The following is a 6815-nucleotide window of genomic DNA, read 5'->3' as shown; positions in this document are numbered from 1 at the left end:
TGCGTGTTTGTACCTTGCTTGGTGTGAGTTTAGCTGAGGTTATCTTCAGTCTAGGATTATCTTGGAACCACTTTGTTTGACCTCCACCTTTGCCCTGACATATTGGCCGAGATGTCATTATTTAGGCCGAGGTGTTCATCACCAAGGCTAAGATGTGTATTATCTAGGCCGAGATGTTACCTTTGCACCTAAGTGATCTTGTCCTGGTGTGGTATGACCTAGACCAAGGTGTGGCACATCTAGGCCAAGATGTGGCACAACTTAGTCAAGTGTTGTCCTTCCTAGCCGAGATCATTGTTCCCCTACTTGCCGATGCCTTGTTATTAGCCGAGATCATTACCCGCCGGAGTGCCTATGCCATCTTGCTTGTTGAACACACTTTGTCATAGTCTAGTCTTTTCACTCAGCCACCTTTGTGAGGAGAACCAACCCGGTAGTGCCACGTGTCCCAGCTGAGTGTTAAGTTAGCCAGCAGACCTGGAAATGTATCATTTGCTATATGTCTTTGTTTGTAAGGAGAGAGAAGCTCTAGAAGTTCTTAAAGGAGGAATATATTTCCAAGCTTGATCTTTGGAGTTTGAGCCGTTAGATTCGAGTTTCGAGGTTAGAATCCTAATATACTCTTGTTGTCCTTATTGATCATCTAGCTGCATTGCATGATCGAACCTGATCTGTAAGCCATGCATTGATTTAAAGTTGGTTTTAGAAAGAGAAAATGGTTTTTATGTGTTCTTGAAGAAAAGCCTTGTTTGATCCGAAAGTTTGCATTAAGGTTCATGTTTTTGTGTTTGTTTTCATAAGATCTTCGAGTATGGGTACCCAGGTCCATGTTTTTGAATTCATAGCATGAAATCTCAGATTTTGTAATAGCAAATTATGATCTATGCATTCATCTTCCTCATGTTCATGTTCTTCATGTTCGTCATGTTCTTCAAGAGAGGGAAACCCAGATTTTTCCGATTTCATTTCCTTGAATGTGGCCATCGAGGCCACACCTCGGCAAGGAGGTGTGGGACCTCGGCCTAGACCTGGTAGTTGCCCAGCATGTTTTCTTGAGATAAGAAACTGTGTTTTGTTTTGATTTGACTTAGGTTTTTTAAGAATGCCGAGGTCATTTGCATGCATGCAAGACTTGTTTTGAGAAGTGCATTCAATAGACTTTGCCATGTATTTGTAGGACTTGGACTTGCCTTGACCCCGACGTTCGAAGAACTATGTGAGTGGTATTTTTAATAAAGTTATGTTAGTAAGTTTTGATAAAGTTTTGCCTTGCTTGTTTTGGAAAAGTATTTGTTAAGCATGAATGACTATCCCTATTTTGTATATCATGTATTAGCCTTGGTTTAGCACAATCTTGAAAGTCCATACGTGCTAGGGGACTATAAGCATTTGTAGCACAATCTTGAAAGTTCGTACGTCCCAGGCGACTATAAGCATTTGTAGCACAATCTTGAAAGTCCATATGTGCTAGGGGACTATAAGCATTTATAGCACAATCTTTGAAAGTCCGTACGTGCTAGGGGACTATAAGCATTTGTAGCACAATCTTTGTTAATGCCATCCCTTGGAACTTGAAAGACTTTGATTGTTGAGACTTGAAAAATTTGTTAGATAAACTTGATTTGCTCTTTGATTTTGTACAAGATGCGACATGCCTTGATTTGATAAAGATTTCAGAAATCATTCATGTAAACCCCTTTATTATTTATACCATTCACTGAGTATCCAAGCTCACTCCTCTCTATATATATGTAGGTGACGAGCAGGACGGCGGTGACACCTAGATGTACTTGCCACTTGTTTTGGATTTTACACTTTTGCAGCATCTTGAAGATTATGCTTCTTAGTTGTATTTTGTATTTGATGGCTGAGAAGCCTTTTGGTCAAGATGTATTTTTGTACTTCATTTGGTTGTATTAAAGCTATGTAAAGATGTATGCCATTCCATTTAACTTATGCACCGCTCTTATGGACTACTTAGCTTTGAATTTATTGCTTCTGTATTTGTAAGCCCCATATGTATACTCTGTTTGTGTGTGAACCCTTGCAAGTTGGCCTTGGATAATTTCGAATTACTGGCCATCATGGCACCATTCTACTAGGGGCGGAATGGGGTCGTGACAGAGAAAGAGAGAGAGAGTAGAGTCTGGTGAGATGGTAGTCCTAGCTTAGGGTGGTTTAGTATTCTGTGTTTGTTTCCTCTTTCGATTGGGAATGGAAAAAAATTAGAAAAAGGAAAGAAGAAACAAGAAAGAAACCTTTCCTTCCATGACAGGGTTAGACTTTCTTCTTCTAGTCCAAGAATTGTCTTCCATTAGGTCACTTAAGCCTAAGAGCGATTTTTAGGGGTTGGGCCTTGTCTGTTTCCATCGTAGCTGTAATTCTCCATTTGAGATCGAAAATTGAAGTGATAAACCCTAGAAATCAAAGCATAGTCCACCATCGTCGACCTTGAAGTTGAAGATGACAACAGTGGATAATCAGAGAAATTAGGGTGTGCTTGATTGGGGGGATAAGGGGGGGATTATTTACTGTGCGGATTGTAATCCGCACAGTAAATCCAATCCGATGTTTGTTTTTTTTTAGTCCGCCGGACATGGAGTCCGGCCGGACTCCTTGTCCTCCATATGGGGGATTATACTATCCTGGGGGGGGGGGGGGGTGTGGGACAATTTTGGGGGGATTATTTACTGTTGGGATTAGGTGGTGAAATGACCATTTTGACCATCTACTATTTAATTATGTATTATATTTAGTAAAATTCAATAAAATTCAAATGTCTCAATTTAAAAATAAAATAATTTTATTTAACTTTTTATTGATGTTTTATTTATTTATTTTTAAATAATTTTTTATAGATATTTTATTGATGTTTTATTTTAAAATTTTTCTTATATTTTATTTAATTTCATTATTTAAATGTTAATAGATGTTTTATTTAATTTCATTGTTTAATTATTATTATTTTTAAAAACAAATTTATTTAAAATTTTAATTAAAAAATAATATAAATTTTTATTGATATTTTATTTATTTATTTATTTAATTTTAAAAAAATAAATTTATTTAATTGTGTAAAAAATAAAATAAAATAAATTTTTATTTAATCTAGCTAAAAATAATTAAAATATTAAAGATATGTTTAATATTGCTATTACTTAGTAAACAATTGAAAAATGGTAAAGTAGTGTTTTGTCCATTTATCCTTTTCAGTCCGTCTAACTAAACGTTGGATTCAGTAAAAATAGTCATTTCCAGACATCTAATCCCATGAAAAAACAAACATAGAATACATATCCAATCCAACCAAATAGTCCGAGGGATTCACAGTCCTAAGACTCAAGTTCGATGGTTTCTAATCCCCCCTTATCCAGTCCGTCCAATCAAACACACCCTTAGTGTGTACATACCCTTCTAGATAAGAGAGCTGTGTAATCGGTTTGGACTTTTGATGAACTGCGACAGAGTGCGAAGAGATTGAGTCCGATTGAGTCCAACCTGGGACTGGATGAGCGAACGAATTTGATGGACGAATTTGAGGCTTGGCTTGAATGAGTGCGAAGAGACGCCATTGAAGAGAGAGAGAGAGAGAGAGAGAGAGAGAGAGAGAGAGAGAAATCTGAGAAATCTGTCGAGAGAAAAATTAGGGAGGACTATAAAATTCGACTGCCTTTCGTCAGTTGTATTTTGAATTTTGTTTTAAAATTTTAAAATTTGGGAGGCATTAGTCATAATAAGTGGACTTATTATTTAATAGATTTAATGAGAAAAATTTATCATAAAAAAGTTACTAATTGTAAGTTTTAGCGATAATTTATAAAAATCATGACAAAAAAAATCACTATTTGACAACTTTTAGCGACATATATAAAAAATTGTCACAAAAATAATTTTTTAGCAACAATTTTACCAAGACTTATTTTCAATAAGACTTGATGGGAATTAAGTTCAATTATTAGAACTTATTGGTAATTTACCCTTAAAATTAGTGGGTTTGGTTTTCTGTATTAAGTTTTTTGAAAATTGAGTTTTTTTTTTTTTTTTTTTTTTTTTTTTTTGTATCTTTTGTCTTTAGTGAATAGTTTTAAAATTTTAAGGTTTTTTTTTTTTTACTTTTTTAGATGCATCTTACTTAGATGTATTTAAAAAGTAAAAAAATTGTGAAAAAATATTTTAAAAAATTAACAAATACATAAAAATATGAAAAATATACTAAATTTTTCGGTTTTTTTTTTTTTTTGTATTTTTGGTATTTATTGAATTTTTAAAATATTTTTTTACAAAAATTATACCTTTTATGTGTATTTATGTTAAGTGTGTCTAAAAATAAAAATAAAAAAATTGCTTAAAATATTTAAAAAGTCAGTAAAAACAAAAAAAATACGGAAAATAAGAAAGTATAATTTTCTAAAAATTGTTTTTAGAAAAACGAAACCAAACAAAGTTTTGATCTAAAATTCTATATTTTATAAAATTTTATATACTTTTAGAATAATCTTGTCAAAATCTATCAAATAAGATACATGATAAATACAAAATTTTGAAAAGAAAAAAATTAAAAATGTTGTGTTTGGTTTGCTTTTGGAATCCTGATTCTAAAAACAAAATTTTTAAATCATTTTTCAAAATTCATAATCAAACACACAACTCAAAATTACTCAAAACTCAATTTAAAAAATAATTTCAATACTCATAGCCAAACACAACTCAAAATTCAGTTCAAAACTCTTTTATGATGTAGTGTTAAAGATAGATTACTGATGTGATTGTTAAATTATTTTTATAAAAAAAAAAATTTCTATATTTAAAAAAAATCTAAAACAAATATATTATTTATTTATTTTCAAATTACAGGTTGCAATTGTACAAAAAAAAAAAATGCACTATTTTGGTCAATCGGTTAGTCAACTAGCCGGACGTCCAGGAGAATATCCGAATGGATGGTTAGGTAGACCCAATCCGCTCTTTTGAAAATTTAAAATTCATAACCAAGCAAATTTTCTCTTTTCGAAACTCAACTCACAAATTTACACTCAAATCACAACTTCAAAAAGAGAATCATAATTTTAAAACTAAACCAAACGCAACCTAAATTTTCACTGAGCTTTTTGATTAAAAGTCAGAGAAATTTCAGTGATTTCTTAATTGTCTAATTTCTGAAATTTTTCTGAGAAAAAATAAGAAATTTTGTTAGTGAAACTTAAAGTCAATTCAGTGAAATTTAATTGATTTTAATTTGCCTGCTTGAAGATAACAACTCAACGAAAATTTCATTATTTTTTTCTTTCAGAATTTCATATTCATCCTTGATCTTATTTGATAGATCTTAATGAGAGAATTCTAAAAATATAAATTTTATGCGAAATAAAGATTTAGATAAAAAGTTATTGAATTCTAAATTTTGAAATCTATTACAAAAATGAAAACTGAAGTAAAAATTGTAGCGTACTATAATAATTAGCAACAATGGTGATAGGTTTATGGAGGTAATGGTTGGTGTGAGAAATTAGTGTTTTGAATATTAGAAGTTTGGCTCTACATGATGAGTCCGGATTCTCCATAGGGTTTTTCAACAAGGAATCTTGCAGTGCAAATAAAAACGATGTCGTTTTGTAATTTTTATTTTTATTTTTTTAGTTTGGCTCTTTATGATGATTCTTATGTATTTATACTATATATAATTTATATTATATATCAAGCAAATGTTGAATTTTTGGTGTTCCAAAACCTTTGCTTTCTATATGGAAAGTGCGTGTGTGTGTGGGTTTTTTTATTTTTTTTCAAATATGAATTGTGATATTAATATGTTTATCATTTATTTTTAATTTTATTTTTAGTTACTTGAATTATATACGCATTGTGTGTGCTAGTTGCTAATTGTCTTGAATTGAAATCTTTGCCTTTTCATATTCCAAGTGTTATTGTTTGTAAAAAAATAAATTAAATGGCTTTAATATCTATTCATCTATAATTACATAATTATTAATCCACAAAATAATAATTGTTAGGGTAAATTACAAATATACTCGTTGAGATTTGCTTAAAATACGAATTGCTCTTTATAGTTTGGAAAATTACAAATATCCCATTGTCAAAAAAATTATTTAACAGAATTAACTGAAAAAATGATATCTTCGACTGCTCTCCTATACAATGATAAAATTACTTGAATTATTGATTGAAATAAATTTCTGAAATCATTAAAAACTGTTAACTAACTTGATGATTTATTAATAAAAATGGTAATTTGTTATAAAATCAGATTCTTTAAAAGGTGTGATGTAATTTCCAAAACAACAGGAGGCAATTGTATTTTAAACAAACCTCAGAGGGTGTATTTGTAATCTATCCAAATTGTTAATGGTGATTCTACTTGCACCACTATTTAACCTCTTTACAGCCTCTATCTCATTACACCACTAAAAAAAATGTAATTCTCATTACACCCCCAATATATTACCAAAACTAATCATAAATTAACTATTTTATCTCTTTACACCACTAATTTTGGTAACACGGTACTAAATAATTTACATTATTCCGGTGTTATGCTGTCGAAAAAAATAGATCTCTTTAGCATTTTGTTGCTATACATTTACAGAGACACTTTCTTCCAAACAATGATTTTTTAATTTGTGGTGGGCTTGTTTGGTAATACAACGCTAATTAATTTGAATTACTCCAGTGCCATGTTACCGAACAATATTTTTTTCCCAACATTATGTCGTCGTTCAATTAGATGATAACAAGAAATTAATTTTGGCCACTTGTGAAATGCATGTTCAGTGATGCATTGTTGTGCAAATGGGATTACT

This window comes from Camellia sinensis, chromosome 15, assembly GCF_055761805.1.
Source record: "Camellia sinensis isolate YWXY chromosome 15, ASM5576180v1, whole genome shotgun sequence".
NCBI lineage: Eukaryota > Viridiplantae > Streptophyta > Magnoliopsida > Ericales > Theaceae > Camellia > Camellia sinensis.
This window is presented reverse-complemented; position numbering follows the sequence as displayed.